Raw genomic sequence first — 24103 nt, forward strand, 5'->3', positions numbered from 1 at the left:
GGAGATGGCACCACGGTGGCAGGATGCCCTTGAAGAGCAGCTGTAACATGCGGGCACCACTAACTCACTCCACAAACACAGAGTAAATCTCTCTCAAGGATGCAATCCCAACTGCCCTGAGTCTGCCATAAGGTCTTTAGCATCATCACACTGGTGGCCAAGTTTCCAAAACAAACCTTGGCAGTTTGTCCTATTTATATTAATAAGTTATTAACCTCACAGAGAACACTAAGGAATTAATTCAGCTATAGCTTTAGTCTCACACTGGGCATGTCCGTCCCCTTCACTATGGTTCTTTGCAGACTTATAGTCATAACCGTGTATTTTATTTTCTAATTTTAGAAGATATATCGGCATGTAACTACATAAAAGCAGCCAGAGCCTTCACTGCTCTAACAGCACAGAAGTAGTCAAGGAATTCAAGGTATAAATCCAGCATTTGGGAAGCTGAGGCAGGAGAACTACTATTGTGAGTTCAAAGCTAGCTTGGGCTATATATCAAGTATGAATCGCGCTTGAGTTCTAGTGTAAGAGCCTCTCTCAAGAAATCAACCAACCAAGCAATCAGTGAAAAAACTAACAAACAACAATACAAAAGACAGGCGCAATGCTACCATGACTATAATCTCCACACTTTGGAGGCTGAGTCTGAAGGATTAGGAGTTTAAAGCCATCCTGGCTTACATAGTGAGGCTGTACAAATGGGGGGTGGGGGAGACAGAGACACACAGGGAGAGACAGACACAGAGCATGGAAGAGAGAGACAGAAACACAGAGAACAGAAACAGACACACAGAGACACACACAGAGAGACAGAGAGACAGAGACAGAGACAGAGAGACAGAGAGAAAGCCAAGAGGCAGAAAAAGACAGACAGACATATACACACACACTGAGACAGAGACAGAGATGAACGGAAAGACACAGAAAGAGAGACAAAGAGGAGAGAGAAAAAGCAAGAGAGAGTGATCGAGAGACAGAGACAGAAACACAGAGACAAACACACACACACACACCCGGGGGTGTGGGGGAGAGAGCATAGGGCTAAGGCTAGTAAGGTAGATGGGTCATTGGGTAAAGTACTTGCCACACAAACTTGATGAACCAAGTTCAATCCCTGAAACCCAGGAGAAAGCTTGATGAGGTGGTACACAGCTGTAACCTCAGCATTCTTACAGTGATCCGGGAGTCGAATAAATTGAACAGAGGCTCATGGGGCAGTTGGCTTGGAGGACTTGGCGCTGTAGAAACAAGAGAGAGACTCAACAAGGTTGAAGCAGAAAAGTGACTCCCAAAGTTGTCCTCTGATCATCACATGTACTGCATAGCACACGGGTGTCCCATCTCCAATAAGTTAATTAATTTAAATTACAAAGAATAATTTTAGTTAAGACAAAAAGACTAGAAACAAACTATACTAAACAACATCAATCAATACAAAAATAAGTAAGAGCATCTAAGCACACAGTCTCACATCATTTCACCTGATTTGCAGTTTTATCTCCCAGAGAAAACATTCCATAAATAAAAAAGCAGGCTGGAGATTATGTAGTGAAAGTAGTGAAAACAGCTGATCCATTTCCCACTTACCCTAATTAAATCCCTTCACAGCTGCCAGCCAACTATGCTATTGTGTGTTTCTAAAGTCAGCTTAAGTCAAGCAAAGCCTTCTGCCCTGATAGACTCAAGCACAAGCAACGCTAATGTAGTTGTGATAAAGCCATTAGACGTCAGGAATATGGCTGGCATCTGCTTCCACCCCTCTGTAAAAGCCCGTGCTGCCACAGCCTGCCAGGCTGAGAATACAAAAGTAGCCAGCCTTCTCTCTCTCTCCAGTGATCTTTAGTAGCTTTCTCCAGGGCTGTAACTGGAGGTGGAACAATGGAGTCTTTCAAGTAGAAGGAAAAGTAGAAAGAAAACGCCTGGCTGAGATACCCTTTCCCTCCTCAGTTTTGCTGCGAACACACTAAAAGAAACAAAAGCCAAGTTCCGCTGCCTTTCCAGTGGTCAAAAGGTATTTTAGAAATAAAAGAAAGAATCCTTGAGAATGGCTTTGAGTCTGTCTGTCCTCCAAAGGACTGTCAATGATAATAGGCATTAAATCTCTTCAGTGTCAGACATCCAAGCCCAGAACAGACCAGGGAAGCTCAGCTAGATTTTCTTCTAGAAGGCTGGAAATAACATCCATTAAGATGCCCGAGACCCCTGACGTCGCAGAAAATTCTCTAGGCAAAATCCTGACACCCTTGAGAGAGGTGAGTGTTCAGGCAGCTGCATGTCCACAACCTTCTAAACGTAATAACCTCATAAAATGAGCAGTCAGAGGCAGCAGCTTTCACACACTCAACTTCGAGATCAGGAGACCAGTCAGGGGAAGCCTTGGGGAGATTAGAAGCTATATTCTGCCAAACTCTTAGCCATCTCCAAGCCAGAAGTGTGCCTTCCTTCTACTCTGTCTGTCTGGGAGGCAGAGAGCAAGACTCTCCATGGCTGCTGTTTTTTTTCAAAGCCCTCACTAAATGCTTTAACCCAAGAGATGTTTCTTTAGCAAAGTGAAACACTATTTGTAGAAGCGCTGCTTACATCTGCACAGTAGTGTACCAACCAGAGAGGCACATCGGGGTTTATCCCTCATTGACTCAAGTCATTGTCACTCCCTCTCAAATAGATGTTGTCCCCACTGTGTGCGAGAGGAAGTGTGAGCCCCTCCGAGTATGAAAATGGGAGTCGGGGCCTCAGGAAAAGCAAGGTATTGTACAATCAAACTAAAACAGCAGTGCCCAAACTCAACCCAGTTTTCACCCAGTGTTATGTCAATCCCATAACAAATTACATTTAAATAACATGGGCAGCTGCATTTTACAAGAGGCAAACAGGACATTTTAATTCACTTTAGCTCATCGTATGCCATAGCAAAAGCATTAATCCAGAAGCATTCAGCTCAAGTGCTTCAGTGTGTAGGAGCAATGCTGTGTGCATGGGGATCTATTGGGAAAGTTAATTTTTAACCTCTTCAAGGATTTTAACCCAGAAGGATAATAGGGAGAGGCAAGAACTCCAGCTGAGCCCCATCCTCCTGACGGTCAAGTGGTAATAGATAACGTTGCTTTTAATATCGCTGATTTACAAGGCATAATAAATGTGTTTGGCTGTTCTTCCCTGGGGTTTATTCAAAAGTAAAAACAAAGGGACTAGTCACAAAGAATGTCTTTGTTCTCCATTAAGTTAGAAAACCAGACTGGGACAGTTGTGTCCTGTCACAGAATACCTGCAGTGCACTGTTAGTGTTCAGCCAACTTCAGGGCTCCGCACAGGGAAATTATAAAATTTCTGTGCGCTTTAACCGTACTGATACTTCTTAAATATTCACTATGGCCATACTAAGAAACGTTAAAAAGTACTGAGGTGGCTTCCTAGTAACATATGTCCCCTCTTCCTTCCAAACAATGTCCCCTGAAAGAGAGCATTGTTTCAGGGCCAGTTGGTATGATTTTTGTGTGCATTGTTGTGTTTTTATATTCTTGAAGTGTAAACTGGAATCTTGCTGCCTTCCCACAAAACAGGACCTCTTCTCACCTTCCCCGTCCCTTGCCGTGGTGTGAGGAGGGAAGGAATCTGTGGCTTGCAACAGTCAATGAGAGCTTAGCCAGAGGGATCCAGGTGCATTTTTTTCTAAACATTTTTTTTTCCTCATTATAGTTCCCAATCTGGCTTTGAATTCATAATCCTTCTATCTTGTTCACCTACAGTGCTAAGACTACAGGCATGAGAAAAAATATTTCCATAGATAGAAATTACAAATGGTTAGCTATAACCATTACGATGCCAGACAGTATGAAAAATACACAAGAATAAATGAAAAAGCACAAATCCATAATATTAGAGGCATATCAAAAGGAGGAAAGGAGCCAAATGTAAGATGTCCTAAGTGGTCGAAGTTGGAATAGTTCCAGAAACAAAATAAAGAAGTATTTGATTAAAACCAAAGTGCAAAATAAATATTCATGAGTCTGTATGACTATAAATAAGTAATTGAATAAATAAGTGAGACAGAAGAGAAAAACATGCCATGCAGGAGAATTTTAAATAATTTACCAAGTTCTTCTGCCTTCAGAGAGGTGAAACACAATGCCCATCCAAAGGACGGAGTGCATATAATGCCCTTTCCCACAACTATGCAAAAGGAGTGAAACAGAAACATGACAGTACGGAATCTGAGATGCTCCCTCAGTCAGCTGACCAAGTTCACATCAACAGGGATGGCCTGGTCAGAGTAGACACCATTGAGGAGAGTGGTACTGGGCCTCTTCTGACCCTCCTCCTAGAAATCTACAGTGACATTCTAGTCCTGAGAAAAAGTATCAGACACTTCTCAGTTGACTAATAATCTAAAGAGTGCCTCACTGATATTGTGCAAATCTTTCAAAGGAATCTGAAGAACTGTCCCAGCAAGAAGGACCTAGCTAATAAATGTGTTAAGGCATTCTAGAAAATTAGTATTGGGTAAAAACTAAGGAATTTAGAAAAACTATGGAACTTGGGGTTCTTAAGTCATCTAAGAGAAACTGGGGAGGCCCACAACTACCTGTAACTCCAACTAGCTCAGGAAGATTGGACACTCCTGGACTTCAAGGGCACCTGCACTCATGTGAACACACTCACATGAAGATATACATATATACATGTAATTTAAAATTATTTTAAAAACAGATTAAAAAGAGAAAATTATATGTTTGATCTCTGAAATACTGAAAGAGTTAAGAGAAAGACACTGGGCCTACCTTGAAACTTCAAGGCCAATGTAACATACTTCCTCCAACACAGCCACACCTACTTCAACAAAGCCACACCTCCTAATAGCACCACTACCTGTGAGCCTATGGGGCTATTTGCATTCAAACCACCACACATATTTACTGGCATCTGTTTTGATTCTGGTTATCACAAAAATGCAGAAGGCTTAATTAGAGCTATCAAAAGGAGCCAACTCTATCTACCTGGAGCACAATAAACTGACAGATGTTAGAAGATGGAATGTATGAAAAAAAAGAAGAATTGGTCCAACAAAGTTATGGCCTCTGGTTAAGGACTTAAGTGTTATATACAACATCCAAGCTAAGGAAAATGTCATTTATTATTTATATTATTAAACTGACCAAAGAAGGAGTTAAAAAGGAATAACTGTTTTGGAAGCAGAGGTAGTAAGTATGATGGTTTAGGTGGGATAAACTATTTTTGGCCAAAATGAGAGCACAACCTCCTAACACATTAAGAAATAAACATATGAGAGACTTTTGGACAAATTGTTATGACACCAAGGTATTTAAAATTCAAAACTGGTAGGAACTGAATATGATTTTTCTCTAAAATACAGGACCGGTGGCAGCATAAAAATAGGTGATATATTATTTGAAAAATTAAACAAGAACATGTTTGTTTGTTTGTTTGTTTGTTTGTTTTTTCAAGAAAAGTTACTTTCCAATGACAAAGATGCTCTTTTTATCCTAGGGAAGTCTTGCAGTCTACTATTTTTAAAACATTATAAAAGGTGTAAGAGAAAAAAAGCAAAAATGGGAAATTAAACATTTTTTTATTTATTATCTACTTTGTGCTGCTTTTTCTCCTAGATGTTTTGTAGACCTTACCTCAGTTGATTTGTCCGTCTGTGGTTCCAGGGATCTTCTGACTTTCAAGAGCAGAGGATTGAAAAGTTAGGAGACTGACTTAAGATTGCAAATGACCACAGGCTTGAACCAGGAATCAACCTAAACCCATGACATACCCAGCGACAGCCCTGTGGGCCCTGCTACGTGGAAGACGAGGCAGGAACATTACAAGTTCAAGGGCTGCCGGGGCTACAGAGTGGGTATAGGGTTAGCCTGGGCAACTTAGTGGGATCCGTTTCAAAAATAAAAAATAAAACTGGCTAAGGGAAAGCTCCGTGTTCCTGCTCTTACACAGCATGGTAATTCCCTAGGTTCGCCTCAAAGTCACAGACATTTTTTTAAAACTGGGAACAGCCATGTAACTGCTAAATATATTTGGATCTCTTAGATTTTTTGGAACAGAAGCTGCCTTACTGTTAAAAGAAGTCACAGTGAAGGGCAGACTTACTTTACAGACCTAGGACCTAGAAAACGGAGGCAGACTCCAGCTCTTCCTGAGACCTTTCCCCAGAGTTGCAGCAGCAGATACCTGTGTCCTGTGTAACACATTCAAAATTTTCCAGCTGAAGAGATAGTTGAATGATTCATTCCCACCAGCCCAGGAGCCCTGAACTCTTTCTTGTGTAAGACAGACATTAATCAAAGAGAGTGGGAAGGGAAAAAGGGAGGAAGAGAGGAAAAGAGGGGGAGGGGGGAGGGGGAGGAGAAGGGGGAGAGAGAGGACCTTCTACAAATCCTCACCACCACCACCATCACCACCACCACCACCACCACCACCACCACCACCACCACCACCACCACCGGCTCTCCACTCTGAAGCTTTGGGTCACTCCTCTCGCACTCACTATAAGATTTGACGCTTGTTTACCTTGTTTTCTCAGCTGGACTCTCCCCAGAGAGACATTGTTGGTCATCACCTAGTCCCTTCCTTTGGACTAATTCACACCACTCCCTTAAATTTTCAGTTCCTTCTTTTCCTCCTTTCCTGCTTTCTTCTTGGTGTCTTGGCCATTTCTCTCCTCTCCTCTCCCCTTCTCTTTGACATTCTGCCTCATTCTGAAGGCACCAGGAGGGTAATCCATTTTGTGGGTCAAAGTTAATGCTGCAGGCAGAGAAGCTTCTGCCCCACTTCCTCCTCAGTGCTGCTCACCAGTTGCCTCTGCATCGCCTTGAGGATTGCAGAGGGTGGACCTAAAGTTTATCTCTCAATCTGTCTCAGAAAAGGAAGGAGGAATTTAGGTGAGGGTGTGATTAGGAGTTCTGCCAGCTGCTGTCTTGAAACGGTAGCTTAAGTACAGGTTTTGGTAGGGCAGGGAGAGTTCACTGGCTGTCAGAAATGTTGTGGGGATATGGGTATTATTCAGTAGTAAAATACATGAAGTACATTAAAGCCATAGTGAAGGGCAAAGACCTATGGATCACCTAGAAAACCAAAGCAGACTCCAGCTCTCGGTGGGACCTTTCCCCAGAGTTGCAGCAGCTGATACCTGTGTGCTGGAACACATTCAAAATCTTCCAGCTGAAGAGATAGATGAATGATTCATTCCCACCAGCCCAGAAGCCCTGAACTCTTCCCTGTGCAGGACAGACATTAATCAGAGTGGGGGTGGGGTGTACAAGGCCTTAAGTGCAATTGTCAACACAAGAAGAAGGAGAAAAGAAAAAGGAAAAAGAACGGGAAAAAGTCTAAAGTGGGGAAGAAGGAAGGTAAAAAGGAGGGATGTAAAAGAGATGAAGGGAGAGAAGGAAAGATTTAACAAACTAGTTAAACAGTAATTATTAAAAGTTAATTAAACTCACAATTAAATTATACTAAAATAAAGTTAAGAAATACTCAAAATTATCATGATATAGGTATGATATATGTCACATTTTTTTCTATTACATATGATTTTGAGGTTACTTTCATCATGCCTTTAAAGCATATTTCTTCCATCCTTAAATATCTGATGGTATCATGTGAATAGGCTGTCATAAGAGGAGTCAAGGTACAGACATGTCAGAAGACACGTAAGACATATCAAAGGCAGGTTTCAGAGCGTAATAAAACCAGAGCACTCCGGAATGCTACCAGTGTTCCTTGGTGTACACAGGTCATGGAGCCACCAGATCATCTATAACACAGCAAAACCCAACAGAGTGTGGGTGACACCACGGTGATTAACTTTCAGTGTCATGTACCCTGGGATGAGGAATGTGGCTCAGGGTATTTACTGAAGCAATAGATTAGGATTGAGAGGGAAGGCCTACCTGGATGTAGAGAATCCCAGTTTTAGATCCTGACAGAATTGAGCAGTTGAAGAGGTGAGATTTGTCCAAGCTGCTTTCTACATTTCTCCATACTATCTGTAGTGTTTAAACTCCAGAATTTTCAGTCTTTTGATTTCAAGTCTTTTGATTCCGGGACTTGCATTAACATCCTTCTGGGGGTTCTCAGGGCTCTAACAAATTCATCTAAAATGTTAAGATGTCCTGGTTATTTGTTTGTTTGCTTGTTTTTTTCTTTGTTTTTGTGACCTTGACACAAGCTAGTCATTTGGGAATGTTCCTTCCATTGAGAAGATGCCCCCTTCCAGATTGACCTGTGTGTACGCCTATTGGAGCAAGCTAGTAAGCATCATTCCTCAGTGGCCTGGGCTTCAGCTCCTGCTGCCAGGTTCCTGGAACAGCAGCAGTGTCTGATGATGCAGTTCACAGGCAGCCCTGACAGACTTTTTAGCATTTGTGACCATAGAAGCCAACCTAACAAATCATAGTCTAGTCTAGTCTAGTCTAGTCTAGTCTAGTCAAGTCAAGTCTAGTCTAGTCTAGTCAAGTCTAGTCTGGTCTAGTCTTTGGTCTACACTGCTGTATTCTGTTCTGTTCTGTTCTGTTCTGATCTGTTCTGATCTGATCTGATCTGATCTGATCTATTCTGACTTGTGCTGTGCTGTGCTGTGCTGTTCCTATCTATTCTACTCTATTCTCTATTCCAATCTATTCTATTGTTTTGCTTGGTTCCTCTGAAGACTCCTGACTAACTCAAAGACCATGGAGGGGAGCCAAGTCTTCCTCTACCCTACTGTGATGACCTGATCCTCCCACTAAGACATCATCTCGAGGAAACAAGGGAAGCAACAGAAACTTGAAAAGCAGCACTTTATTAAAAGGGACCAAAAAATTGACTAAGTAGATCATTTTCTTATTGGAAAGTTTTTCTCCTAGCACTGACTCTGAGCCTACCGTGTAAATGAGTAGAGATGATATTTGGTGAGAACAAACTATCTGTAGGGAAAAGGAGTGGTACCAAGCTGAAGTTTTTGCCCAGTGGCACACACCTGTAACCCTAGTGTCTTAATTGGGTTTCTATTATGTGATTAGACACAATGATCCAAAGCAGCATGAAGAAGAAGGGGACTATGTTGATTCCACCCCTATATCACATGCTATTGAAGCTTCCAGAGCCAGGGCATCATCCAAGGATGTCAGGCAGGAACTCAAGGCACGGACCCAGATGCAGGCACTGAAACACAGGACACAGAGCAATGCTGCTTATTCCCTGTGGCTTTCTTTGCCTGTGTTTGCTTATTTATTTGTTTGTTTGTTTGTTTGTTACTAAAACTAAAGACTTCCTGCCCAGGAGTGACATTGCCTAGTATGGATTGGGCACCCATATCAACCCTTAATCAAGAAAATGTCCCACAGGAATGATCATGGGCTAAACTGATGGGGGCATATTCTCAATTGAAGAAACCTTCCCAAATGACTTTAGCTTGTTTTAGTAAATAAATATATTGACAATAAATGAATAAATGAATACATAACCAGGATACCCAGCTGGTTAGGAAGACCAGGAGTTCAAGATTATCCTTGACTGTGTGGCAAGACTATATGCCAGTCTGTGCTACATAAAACCCTGCCTCAAGAGAAAGGAAGAAGGAAAGAAAGAAAGAAAGAAAGAAAGAAAGAAAGAAAGAAAGAAAGAAAGAAAGAAAGAAAGAAAGGAAGGAAGGAAGGAAGGAAGAAAGAAAACATTATTATGAATGTATAGTAACACTAAGCTTTTACTGAATAGTAAACACTACTAGATTTTTCCCCATGTGCACAAAGAAATCAAGGCATGGGAAGTTTTCATGATTGTTCAAGGTCACACTTCTAGGACAGGGATGATAGAAGCCTTAAGAGTTGCCGAGTGCACCATCAGAGCCCATGGGTCATGCTGTTGATAATTAACTCTATGACAGCTTTCTGTGGCCCCTTTTGGCTGTGTAAGGACAACTCCAAATCTAGGACCTATTAGGAAAGAACCTGGGAACATGAAAACTGGGACCCAAGTCAAGTCTGGAAGGCTGGGAAGTTGGCTATGAATCCTTTAGGTCAGGGGCAGGGAGTCAAAAGCAACTGGGGAGGAAGTTGACATTGAACAGGAAGTACACAGACTATGAAAAGGGCAACGGGGTGGCAGGCGTTCGGAGAGGCAGTTAACACAGCTGGGAGACTTCATCATTGACTGAGCAGAGGTGGGACCCTGAAGACCTGAACACAGGAATCCTGAACAAACTTTCCTCTCCCTTGCCCAGCTCATGCTATCAGAGCTTCTGGAGCCAGGGCAGACTCGAAGGCAGCCTTTCTTCAAAGTGCAAACATTCATCAGTTACTCCTCCCACTGTTCCTGTCATCCCTACCCTACTGGGAGGTGCATTTTACTCTGTTATCAAAGCAATTCATGAAGGTAATTTTAAAAATTCAAGTAATACGGGAAGATAACTTACCTATTGGTGAGAAAGGAAATCATCCCTCGCAAACCATCTCCCTTCCGGGTGGAACGTGGCATTTTGCTCTCTACTGTAAACTTCCATCCTGCCCTCCTATGTCTCTCCTACATACAGCAGTGCATGCCAGGACCTGCTCCAGTGCTTCTGCTCTGGTTGTATTTTCCTAAAGAAGGTGGAGGGACACAACATCGGGGCCACAAGGCACACAGTCCAGATGCTTACATCCACATGGAGACACAGGGCAAGCTCAGTACCGGAGGGAGGGCGTCTGCTCAGACCCCTTTTGTCACACTGACTTCCGTGGCTGAGTGCCTTGTTTCTCTCCATTGTCTGGAGTGATTTGTATGCTTTGTCAGCTCAAAGGAGTGAGTCAGTTTCTCTCTCCTCCTTCCCTTCCATCCACTGATAATGCAGCTCTATAACCTTGTGGATTTCCGTTAATTCAGAGGCCTTCAAACACAGCCTAAGTTCAAAGACAATTTTTATTTTCATGTAGCTGCCTGAAGCTTCTTCTGGGGTCTAGACCTGCGATGGCATAAGTTTTCCATTGTCTGCTTTACTAAATAACCTTCTTGTATTCATGCACCCAAGAAGCATTTGCTAGGCATCCATCCTGGGGGCTGGAGATGTGTTCGGCTCAGCGGATAGTCTAAGTGCATAATCTGTCACCACCGGCGTGAACTAAAGAGAAAGGCAGATGAAAGACCCATTACAAGGTAGTGTGGTCTCATAGAAGGGGGTTCATGTGGGGCGGGGGGCGCATAAGGAAGGTATTGATCCTCTGAGTGGTTGGGACCGGCTTTCTATAATGGTGTTCCTGAGTTTTGAAAGTCAGTGGAGAACATCTAAGGGCATTGAATATGCCTGGAGCAATTTCCCTGTCATCAGAGCCCCCAGAGTGCCAGAGGATATTCGCCACACCTGGGCAACATCTGTCAGTTCTTTGGATTAGCCGCCTAAGTCTCCTCTTTGTAAGACAACAGCACCTGCATCCAAACAGATCATGGCTATTACAAACCAGTCCTACCAGTTTCTCAGGGTGAGACACATCTGTGGGCAGAAATCTTTTGAGGAGCTAAACAAGCAGCCTGCTCCAGCAGCTAGCTACTCCTCCTGCCTCTCAGGGCTGCTGGGATGTGTGGTCCAGCTTGACTGCCTCAATATTTGTTACCCAGATGTTTCCTTCCTTTCTGGAGGTTCTGAGCACACACACACACCCTCCGCAAGGCCCAGAAAAAGGAAGTAAAGTGGTTCTCAAAGCCTCATCCCCACTGTTTCAAATGCTCCACAAAGGGCAGAGGAAGCAGTACCGTGGGACAGGTCCCTGGAACATCCACAAGTCTCCCCCTAACATTCACTTTGATTCATTCATTCATTCATTCATTCATTTCATTTCATTCATTTATCTGAACACTGTGGCAATGATTAAGAGGGAGATCATAGAAAAATAATACTGGGGCAAGTGAGTCATATTGTTTCTTCTGTTGATGGAAAAAGAACACAATAACAATGAAGAATATAAAACAGAAACTGTGGGGCACATCAGATCCAGGCCTTGGAGGATTAGGGGGAAGTGAGAGTTCACAATTTTGCCTATGATTAAGCTTGACATAAGAAATGAAGCAGTGAAGAGAGAAAGAGAATAGCAACAGCGTAGACAAGCAAGGTAGAAGCCTATGCAAGTGGGCAGAGATAGAATGTTCAAACTGGGACCACGTGAATAAAGAATTTTATAATAAATGTACACTTAAATAAGGACGAATTCAGCTGGAGAGATGACTGAGTGGGGCCAAGTTTCTGATGATCTCCATTCAGTGCCCGGAACCAGAATGGCAGAGGCAAAGAACAGACTCATGCAATTTGTCCTCTGACCACCACACACATGCTGTGTTGTTGTTGGTTTTAGGGTACAGAAGAGGCTAAGGTAAAAAAAGACCAGCATACAACACATGAGATAATCCTGTCTCAAGACTACTAAGTAAGTAGCAGGGGCTGGGGAGATGGGTCAGTAAGTGAAATGTTGGCTGCCCAAGCGTGTAGAACTGAGCTCAGATCCCTGGTACCAGTGTCTATAACCCTAACATCAAAGGGAATAGAGACTAGCCTATGTGAATTAGTAGGTTTCCGGGTCAGAGACCCTGTCTTAAAAATTAAGGTAGAGAGTCACTGTAAAAGACACAGAAGGCCAGCCTCTGCCTCCTGACACACACACATATAGAAACACACAGAAAATATGTGTTTGTATAATAAACACATAAACGAAATGGTAGGTATGGATAAGACGCAAAAGAGACAAGAAAGAAAAGTGACAACACCATACGTGGTCCACAGAGAATCAGTTTGATTTTGGCTAGTTATTAAAAAAAAAAAAAATACGTGGACATGCTGCTGTTTTGGCATCCAGCCACTTCCAGCGAATCCACCTCCTCAGCAGGGCTGCTTCATCAGGGAACACACTTGTCACCGAGACAAAACGCAGTTCACACACCTCTCTGAACTTATCATAGGGAGGGGGATTTGCATCTCTTCAACTTCTCAAAGCTAAAATTAAATTTCCTCAGTCTGCCTTTGTAAATTCCTTCTTAAGTCACTCCTCTTTCCCTCCCTGCCTCCGTTTCGGAGATGAAATAGTCAAATCAACAAAGAGTCCAGTTGTTTTCTCTGTGCGAGAGAAAGAGATTACAGCAACTCCTAGAAGAAAAAGCATTTTTAGAATTAACGCACGGCAGAACTCATTCAACAGCGCATGCGCACACACCACCCTGGTACCTCAGCCTTCACAACAGCTTCACCAATAATCCAGAAAGGTTGGATGAAAGCAAGGAGGAGGAAGAGAAAGGGAGAGGACTGAGGAAGGTAGAAGGAAGACTGTAGCAGTGGGGAAGAGAAGGGAGGGAGTTTCAGTCTATGTGGAGCTCATTTCCAAGTTAGCGCCAGGCTACGCGATCAAGCCATCGTACAACATTTCAGCAACACAGTCCTCAACAAGAGTCCACGGCATGGTATTGTCCACATTAGTATTGGAGAAGGAACAGCGTCTTCACATTGCTCATCCAGTCCTAAAAATTTACCATTTCATTACGGGGGTGGGAGGGATGGCAAAATGGGTTTCCCATGTGAACCATATTTGTCTCTCCTGACAAAAATAGAGAAGGAAACGAAAGCCCTGGAAGAAACTAGGGCCACACCCAGAAATTACCTGTATTGTTTACTGTAAGTTTCGTATGCCCATGGTCTTAAACAAGAAACACCTCTTCAGCTGCGCTGCCCTCAGGTCTGATCTTATCCAATGCTAAGCCAGCAGTCTAGGGGGATAGTTCAATGTGAGTCCTAAGCCTCAATGGCCCATCTTGCTATAACTGACATCTAACATCTATTCCTTCCAAAGAAAGAAACCAAGAAAATCTCCATTACTCAGTATGTAATGACTTTACCAGACAGGAGACAAGCAAAGATATTACAATGTAGCAAGCCTCCTTTCTCCATAGCTAACTCCTTAGTTGGGTTTGCCAGGGCTAGGCCAGTGGATTTGATTAAGAATCAAAGGCAAAACAAACAAAATGTTAAATGAGTTGTATTAGATTTTTCAAGAAAGAACTAGTTGGAGCCATTTTTACAGATTATTCTGTCATAAGAATATCTACAACAGGATGGAGGGTCTGTTTTACTGGTTGGGCACCCAGATTTAATTCCTAGCACCACAAAGATGAGAAGGAGAAAAGTGTGCATGTGTGTACATACATATACGCATGTGAGATATGCGATCTATATAAGTTATTAAAAGAGAAAATCAGCCAAAGACATGTTGCTGAAACAATCTATGCCACATATACATGGCAGTATGTGAAGGTCTCACTATATAAGATATCTAAGAAATTAGAAAGAAAAACACAAAATGGAGACATGTCTCCAATACAAAGGTAAGTCACAGTTATATTACTCAGACAAACAAAAACAAAAACAAACAAACAAAAAACCCCCAGACATTTGTGGATATGGTTTGCATTCTTAAGCAGTTCACTTGGAGTTAAGCTTAGTAGAAGCTTAGGCCTGGTGTGGTGCTGAGTGCTTCTAATTCCACCCTGCCAGAGACAGAGATATTTGTATGTCTCTGAGGCAAAGGCCATCTTGATCTAGGTACAGGGTTCCAAGTCAGCCAGGTCTCCACAGTGAGATCCTGTCTCAAAGAACAAAAGCAGAAAGCACAAAAATAAGTGTGAGGATATGGTTCACTGGTTAAGAACACGTAACACCCTTGAAGAGGTCCTGGGTTCAGTTCCCAGTAGCCACCTGGTAGCTCACCACTGTAGCACTAGCTACAGGGGATCCAACACCCTCTTCTAGCCTCTCTAGGCATCAGGCGCACATGTGATGAACATACGTGTGTAGTAAGACAAAACAATCACAAACACAAATGATAAAACAACCTTTTTAAAAGTGTTATGCACGGTCTGGGGGTAGAGCTTGCGCAGGTGATCCTGAACAATTCATAAAAGTTCCTGATCATAGGAAAAGTCGGAAATTCACATGAGAAAAAGATCATGTGTCCTTATGGGTTTGATGGGTTGATGAAAGAGGAGCTCATAGAAAGAAGCCGACCTTGAAGACATTACTGTGACCCCTGGTTAACAATCTCTCTGGAAGAGCTTCCGGGTTGATTATCCCTGTGTCTTCCAGGAAACACAGCTTGACTAACAAATGGATTTGGCAACATCTGCATACGAAATAATCAGAGGAATGAAATGGACGGTATTTTTAACCAACTATGTATTCCTTGGTGTGTTTTTTTTTTTCACAAATATAATTGGGACATTTTAAATATTTGGAAAAATGAGAAACTGTGTAATATACTTGGAGGGCATCCAGGTGTCTGTGGGTTTGCTTCATGTGAAGACGGCAATAATTTAAAGCCATAAGGATACTGAGCCAACATAGATTTAGAACAAGTCTTTTCAATATCCTAGGCTTTCTTCTTAGTCTGTCTTACCATTTTTATTACCAATGCAGTTTTCAATATTAGTGTTAGTCTATCTATACACACAATTATAGCCTTCTTATTTAAAGGGCCCTCCCAAATTGGGGAGCTTAATGTCAGTGAGAACTCCGATGGCCAATACAATAAATGTACTTGGTGTATATATTTTGTGAACCGCAAAGGTGGGAGGTGTATGAAAAGTGTTTGATTTGCATAGCCTGTTCACATGGTGATACTTTGAACCTTTGATGGCTAAGAATGCTTGACAATTTCTTCATCGGTTGTTTTTTACATGCATCGTGTGTCATACTCCTAACGATAATTCTAACAGTGAGGATTATTATTCCAGACATTAATACCAAAATAAGGCTTCATTTACTAGTGGTACAAAGCAAGCCTTATATCTCTGGTGGTTTGAATGGTAAATGTTCCCCATTTTGAACATTTGGTCTTCAGTTGATGGCACTGTTGGGAAATTTAGGAGGTGTGGCCTTGTTGAGGAAGTATGCCACTGGGGCCAGGCTTTGAGAGTTTAAAAGTCCACACTGTCTACTTCAAGCTTGCAGCTCAATATGTAAGGCTTTAGCTTCCTGTTCCTGCTGCCATGCCTTTGCTCTGCCACCATGGTTTCTAACCTCTAAGGCCAAATACACTCTTTCTTCCACAAATTGCTTTGGTCACGGTATTTTAACACAGTGATGGAGAGGTGACTAATAAGACATCCACATCCAGATTATGGTACTCTATAGAACTACTTCCAAAGATTATTTAAATCTAATCTAACATATATATATATATATATATATATATATATATATATATATATATATACATACACATAATTTTAAGTGGATTTATTTTAAATTCTATGAGAGGAACATGACCTCTGTTGTTTTTCTCTCTTTCTTTTTACAGTTTTAATTTGCATACCTAATTCTTTTCTTTTCATGGATTATGTAGCAGAATGGCATTTTAAAAGCAGCTGGCACATGGCAGAAATCGAATAAAAGTTATTTTAAATGAAGAAGAAACTTCAGTCCAAACCTTGTGCAATCAATCCGATCACAAATTTTATTTCTGAAATGAAGTACAATGAAATCCTTTCTGACAGTGCTAAGGAGGCAATGAACAGCTGTGAAATACATGGCTTGACCATACTCAGATCTGATTGGCCACCGCTGACTATAATCCCTTTTTGTACCATACGTGAGGCAGAGTATAGATATGATAATAACATTCACTACAAAGATCTACCATAGCTAATTCTATTTTGTTAAATATCAATCCATCACCAACTCTGCTCCAAAGCTAGACACGAGGGTGCAGTAATGTCACTGCTTAGAAGGCTGAGGCAGGAGTACAGACAGGAGTAACCAGCCTGAGTTATACAGTGAATTTCAGAGTGTTCTAGGCTGTGGAGTGCAACCCCCCCAACCCCCCAAAAAAGAAAACCACCATTGCCCAAATATGATGGCTTCTATTACTGTCATATAGCCCTAGCTCCTTCTTAAACCTACAGGGTTAGGAGAAGATGTGGTAAAAGTGGAAATTCATTAGATCCTCTGCATAGCTACTGGTGACAACCTCTTTATGTGTCTGTCTGTCTCTGTCTCTCTATCTTTTTCTGCCTGATAACCTTAAAGTTTGCTGGTGCTTGTTTTATAGCCTAGACATCTTTACCCCAATAAGTTCAACCTATCAAAACACTGGAGATTGAGTGCTTATGAAAAGTCAGGCTTTTAGCTGTCAACAAAAATTATAAAATGATAGCACCAACTGCCAGCAGTACTCAGGGAACTCCTCTTGCATGGTAGCCACTGTCACCTGTGTCCTACGTCCGCCCAGCAGCTTATAGAAGTTATTGCTTGTTAGGAAGCTAGAAGCCAAGGAGGCTGATACATGTTCCAGGCTATGGACCAGGAGAAATAAGGCAGCCTGTAGGGCATTTTCTTAATTAGTAATTTTGGGAGAGGGCCCAGCCCCTTGTGGGATCTACTGTGGGTGAAGCCTGCCCCTGGGGGCAGGGTGGTCTTAGATTCTATAAGAAAGCAGGCTGAACAAACAATGAGGAGCAAGCAACCAAGCAGCATTCCTCCATGCCCTTACTATCAGCTCCTAACTCCAGGTTCCTGCCTTGTTTGAGTTCCTGTCCAGACTGCCTTCAGTGAGGAACATTATGTTTTTGCCAAAGTGTCCTCTTTGTTTTCAGGATCTCCCAGCTGGCAAGTTTGACAACCTGCCCCTCAGTTCTTTCACCACTCTTGTCACTGATTTTAAAAATCAAAATGGTACTACTTCCTGTCACATAAACTGGTCTGTGTAAAGTGAGTCCCTGCAATGTGGGACAGAAAAATACATAGAGTTCAATTCTTACAGTAGAAGGAACTAGTCGCAATAATTTCACCCCTGCACTTCACAGGTTCAGCAAAGTGCATATATGACTTCAGGAAGTATCTGTCCTTTAGAACCAACATCTGCTACTCCAAGATGGTTATTACTTACTCTAGAAGCATATGTGCTCAGCCTTCACTGGAAATCTCAGTTGGGAAGGAAATGGGACACTATAAACAACATCCTGAGGTAGAGAGATGGCTCAGTGCTTAAGAGCACTGGCTGCTCTTCCAGGGGGTCAGCGTTTGGTTCCCAGCACTTACACAGTGATTCACAAACATCTGTAACTCCAATTCCATGGGTCTCATGTCTCTGACTTCTTAGGGTACCAGGTACTTACATGGTGCACAGACATACATTATAGACAAAACACTCATATGCATAAAACAAAAGTAGATGTAAAATAAATTTTAAAATAGCACTCCCAAACAAACCCTATATAGAAATAAATACCTGCATTTCATATCTCTATAGAAAAAAATAAGAAATTTAATAATACCAAAAAGAAAAAGTAAAAAAAAAAAAGAAATTTTCACTGTGAAAAATTAAATTACAAGTGATTTTATTTTCTACTTTGTAACTTTTTTTCTGATTTTTGTAGATTTTCATAATGACCATGTGTAATTTTTAACCATATGTTGTTTTTAAAATAAAAATTATAAACATCACAATAAAAAAGCTCCTTGTAACTTTTGAGACAAAAAGAAAATATTAAAAGAGTAGCCCAGTGCTGTTTTTATCTGGCAACATTGTATCCTAAAGGGATTATTCAAAACTCCTTAAACTACTTTTAAATAAGTAGTAAAAGCCACACAAAAGGGGATGGTGGTGATCCTAAAATGGTTACTGGAGTCGGGAAAGCTAGCCCAGCCAGTAAGAGCACTTGCTAGACAAAAGAGAGGACCTGTTGAAATCCCCGGAACCCAGATAAAAAGCCAGGCGAGGCTGTACACATACTGAAAATCTCCATGTTGGAGGTGTGGAAGAGTGAAGCAGAGTCAGGCAGTTCTGAGCAAGACTGTATCTCAAGGGACTAAGATGGAGAACACGAGAACAGGTCACCAGATGACCCAGTCTGGCCTCCAGGTATATAAGTCCCCGGAGGTTACTTCTGGCCTTACAGTTTGGGAAAGCAGATGACTGGGATAAAGGTTTCCTTTAGCTTCCTCTAGGCCCTGCCTGCTCTCTGTGTCCTGTGATTCAGTTCAGTTCATCTCATACTGATGTAAAAGGAAAGGCTGTGAGTGAGTTATATGTGAACAATAGGAATGTATCAGTGCACAGTCCCAAGGCTGGGAAGGCCAACCCGGTGCTGGCATCCGTCAAATCCTTTATCCATGCTTGAGTGGGGAATGGAAAGGCAAAGAGCATGTGTTGACAAAGAAGGGAACTAAACTCATTTAGTCTCAGGAACCCGCTTCTGTGATACCTAACTACACAGGCAGTGATGCCATTCATCCACCCACAGAGGCAGCTGCTCATGTAACACATGTATGAAGGACACACTCAAATCATAATGATTGGTTCTTATCTTTACGTGTAACTGCAGTATCTGAGTGCCCTGATTTCTTCCTCAAAAGACATCAGTCATATTGGGTTAATAGCCTAATTGTAACTTAATTTCTTCTCTAAATGGCCGAGATACTAGGTATTAGGGCTTTAACATACTAATTCCTTGATTGGAGGTATGGGAGCACGGAGTAGACCTTATCCTACTCAGCCATGTTCCTTCCTGCTTCTAATCTTATTACCCAAAATCTGAGTATGCACCACACTGTCCTTGGTTGTTTATGCTCCAACAGTTACTGAAGTCAAAGAGGGTCCTGATTCTGCTTGGCTAGCATGACATCTTTACTGTGATAGTATCAAGCATCTGTGGGTCATCTTCCAGTTAACAATTGATTTAATAAATAATTTAGAGTTTATACCAGGCATTCTGAAACTTTGGACTAAGGAATCACTGTCTAAACTACATACTACATATTCTACTACATACTACATACATACTCTACATCCACATCCCACTTGAACACTGTAAATAGCTCAACGGAAAGTATGTAGCTAATAGAAAACATATAATCCAAGCAGCAAACCAATGCCAGAGGCATAAACCCCAACATAGTAACATAAGAACCACAAAACAGAAACACAACAAAACTACTCTGAAAATATTAACCTTGCAGTATTAACATCTAGTTGGAATACATTAGATGAAATCCCAACCATAGAACACAAAATAAAGATTATGTATATTCAAAACCCCAAGCAAACAACTTAACAAAATAAGGAAGGCGATGAATGATGTGAAAGAGACCTTCAACAAAGGAAAAAAAAATCTGAAATGATGAAAATAAAATAATAGAGCTAAGTCAAATAAAAACCATGCTAGAATAATAGTTGACCATGAAGGAGAAAAGAAAAATACACTACAAAATTAACAAAATGACTGGAATCAGTGCACGCTTTTCAATAACAACTCGGAACATTGAAGATCTCAGATCTCAATTCCCTATCTAAAAGGCACAGTAAGCTTGGATTAACAACAACAACAACAAAGCAGAAGCCATCTATTTGCTGCCTCCAAGAATGCACCTCACCACAAAAAGACAGACAGTACCTTACTTAGGGAGAAGGGATGACTAAAGAGGAGCCAAGCAAATGACGTCAAGAAACAAGAAACAAGCAGTGTCACTGTTTGAAATCTGACAAAATGGGCTTCAAGTCAAACAGATGAGAAAAGATTTCTTTAAAGAGCTCTTCCCACTTTTAGGGGAACAACCCACTAGGACGACGGTAGTGCTTTGCTTGTCTGTTGCTGGAGTAAAATATTCTAACCCAAAGCAGCCTGGGTAGGAAAGGGTCTTTTTAGATATATTCGTCAGGCCATAACCCATCCTAAGTAGAGACCACAGAAAGTTGTTCCTGGCTCTCTTATATACATTTTTTTCCTTGTTGGTTGGTCAAGATAGGGTCCCTTTATGTAGTCTTGTCTGTCTTAAAACTAGCTTTGTAAACCAGGCTGCCCTTGCATGCACAGAGATTGACATGCCTCTGCTTCCTAAATACTGGGATTAAAGGCATCCACCACCACCATCTGGCCTTCACATACTTTGCTTATATAGCAGAGGCCCATCTGCCTGGACTAGCACTGCTCACAGTGAGCTTGGCCCTCCTACATATATTTACAGTAAAGACAATACCCCCAACAGATATGCTTAGAAGCCAACCTGATGGGGGCAATTTGTAGGCTGAGCTTCCCAGTTCCCAGTTTGCAGTGATATTTGTGTGGAAATATCTCTTGATGCCTCCCCAAAATCGAACTTTTGGCAGACCTTACAGCAAAGTTACTAATACTCGATGGAAATCATTTGAGACTACGTATTTAAGCGGCTTTGCTACTGTGTATTTAGCCTGTTTTAGTTTAATCTACCTTTAAGAGAACACTGTGACAACCTTTCTATGCCTTGGATTGCCCATGTGATCAGTTTTTATAACCCAAACCTACCTATAACTTTTATCTTAAATTATGAACTCTTTTATGCCATAGATTCAGAGTAATTTATGTGTATATTGTGGTAATCATTGTCCCAAACCAGCCAACAGGTTGGAAGAAATATTATACAACAATTATATATCTTAATAAGTGTTGGAAACAACATGTGGATATAGCTTAAAATGTCTGTGGTTATGTTTGCTAATATGAGTCAGTTGAGATCAGTAAAAAGACTTCTCTTAGAAAATTCTGTTAGCATTTTCTGTAAAATTTGTCATTCCTTTCCCACTAAATGTTTTTTTTTTTTCCCCTTTTCAGTAAATATAAAGCAAAGCCCTTTGTTAGGGACAGCAGATGGACAGACAGACACAAACACAGTACAGGCACAGATTCAGACACATGCATGTGTCAGACCAGGCAAAGACACCTAACAGATTGCAGATAGGCGAATAGCCACAGAACGTAAACAGCAAAGATCCAGAGAGAGAGAGAACTGAGGATTCAAATCGGACTCGATCTTCATCAAATTCACTCAAAAGAAAGTGTTTCCGTTTCTTTTCCTTTTTTTAAAAATTAAGTCATTTTTTATTAGATGTTTTATTCATTTACATTTCAAATGCTATCCCCAAAGCCCCCTATACCCTCCCCCCACCCGGCCCTGCTCCCCAGCACACCCACTTTTTAATGGAGACAATGGTGGATCTTGGTGACTCTGAAGTTCTTAAATGTGTTACTAAAGGCATCAGGTGACTCTAATTTGTTTAACATTGAAAAAGAGAACTAAAGCCAGGCATCTGGCAAAGGCAGAGCAAGCCAAACCCTAGTCACTAGGATAAGGGTAAAAATTAACAAATGGAAAGAAAAAGTTAATAATACTAAGAATCAACAAAACAAAGAGTAAGTTCTTGGAAAAGATAGACAAACCCTTAACTAAAGGAATCCAATGAAAGAGGAAGAACCACATTCATAAAATAAGTTTGTGAAGCCAATTTACCTTCATTTAAAACATCCTTCGTGTGGACATTGTCTTTGATTGGGGAGGGCTGGTGAGATGGCAAATGCCACTTGCGGGCAAGCCTCATGACCTGAATCCAATCCTCAGAGCCTGCATGGTGGAAGAAGAGAAGACACTTGGGTGGGTTGTCTTCTGGCCTATACATGAGCACCATGGCATATATACAACCACACACACAACCACACACACACACACACACACACACACACACAATGAATCTTGAGTGGGTAGAGAGTTTAGCAGTTCATAACTGAATAAACAGAGATAGGTCTTAACCATATCAAGGAATTTAAACCATCGTGCTTCACCTACAGTGATCTACTAGCATCTCCTGGGAGTGAAGCCCAAAGGCTTGACCAGATGTCCCATGTTAAGTGCCTATTTCACAGGACTCCAACAAAGGTCAATTAACACTATTTATAAATCAAGTCAAATAACTCCATGGCACCCAATTGCTATGCTGCTTCTTTATAAACAAGTAATTGGCACATTACTTTTCCAGGGCTTCCATAACAAAATAGCATAAACTGGGTGACCTAGAAGAGCAGTTTGTTTTCTCCCAGTTCTATTTTTCAAAATTCTGAAATCAAAAATATTAGCAGCACTATTCCCAAGAAATTCTGGGTTGACTCCTCCCCAGACTCCCTACGGACCTGCCTTTACAAGTACCAGTGTTCCTTGTCCGGTTATCCCCACCAGTCCATTGCCTGTTCCCTCTCTTCAGATGACAGTCCCTGCTGTGTGTTTCATTGTCCACACTGGATGAAATCTAGCATCATCTTAACCAGTTCAACCTGCAACAGAATAAAAATAAAATTAAATAAAAGACAATGCCCACACAAAGAATGTTTTAAATGAGTGTAAATTGGCTTCACATTGTCCTCACTTATTAGCTGAGTAACGAAAAGGAAAATTTGTGTCCAGTAAATTCTGTGTCCTTGGTTCACACACCAAGTGGATAATGAGAAAAAAACTGGCTCCCAAGCACTTCCTAAACATATCTGTGGAAAAGCACAGCTATGGCTAGAAGGCAAAATATACCCCACTGCCTGAGAATATGTCCTGGAGAATTGTGGACATATTCTTCCAACTGAAATTGATTTTATATACCACTTAGAGTGAGTCAGGTCTCCTACTTAAGCAAGAAACAAGAGCTGAAAGACCTAGAAATTATTTCCCATCATTCTTATTCAGAAAGTTTTAGGGTAAAAATATTTATAGGTCAAATTGTTTTTATTTGTGGGGGTGTTGCTTCTTAGAGCATGGGTAAGAGGCTGGACAAGAACACAAGGTGTACCATGAGCCTCTTGGTTTGGGACACGTTGAATGGGAAGACAAGAGAATCCTGCTGTGGTTATGATTGTATGCCAGAGTCAAGAGGAATGTCTTTATGATCTGTCTCATGTCTAATGAGAAAGTCATAAATGTTCAAACACTACTATTAAACGTTGGGAATTAAGCTTTCTGGTAAACCCCTAGACCTCCTTGCTCCCCCACCCCATGAAAGATGAAGAACAAACAAAATACCCATTGCTTCCTTTCTTGCCCCATAGTGTGCACTCACAGAGTAAATAAACACAACATCTTCCTTTCTAGTGAGTAAGATATTAATACACATAAAACCACTGACAGCCACATACAGATTGTAGTGCATCAAATGCAAGGCAATTTCGAGAGAGATTAGTCTAGGCAAGCCTTTGAATCTGAATGCCAATTTCAAGGTCTCTGAGCCAGAATCTCCTTATCTTCATAACATTCATGCTGTTTGGAATAGCTCAATACTTAAAATTCTAAAGTTTGCTCTGTACA

At 41.4% G+C, this 24103-nt stretch overlaps 1 long non-coding RNA gene across 6 annotated transcripts in view, besides 1 other annotated feature; it reads right to left on the reverse strand.

The window, feature by feature from the left end:
* Window positions 274-3307: an enhancer, noted in NCBI's record as "VISTA enhancer mm1562". NCBI's record gives its function as "enhancer in: tail[5/7]" and the evidence as "EXISTENCE:transgenic organism evidence [ECO:0001131][PMID:17130149]".
* Window positions 944-24103, reverse strand: part of Gm45918 — a 45603-nt gene continuing 22443 nt past the window's right edge. For 2 of the 6 annotated variants that reach the window (XR_877753.3, XR_386593.3), the window contains exons 3-9: window positions 22948-23088; window positions 22274-22384; window positions 10418-11101; window positions 7917-8120; window positions 6535-6876; window positions 6115-6202; window positions 958-1241 (exon numbers count right to left, since the gene is read on the reverse strand). This is a non-coding gene — a long non-coding RNA (predicted gene, 45918). Of the gene's footprint in view, window positions 1242-5645; window positions 5687-6114; window positions 6203-6534; window positions 6877-7916; window positions 8121-10417; window positions 11102-22273; window positions 22385-22947; window positions 23089-24103 lie in introns of all 6 variants that reach the window. The other 4 variants (XR_386594.3, XR_877754.2, XR_877752.1 and 1 more) reach the window with 4 other exon arrangements.

The sequence above is a fragment of the Mus musculus genome, chromosome 19, assembly GCF_000001635.26.
Source record: "Mus musculus strain C57BL/6J chromosome 19, GRCm38.p6 C57BL/6J".
In the NCBI taxonomy this organism is placed as follows: Eukaryota; Metazoa; Chordata; class Mammalia; order Rodentia; family Muridae; genus Mus; species Mus musculus.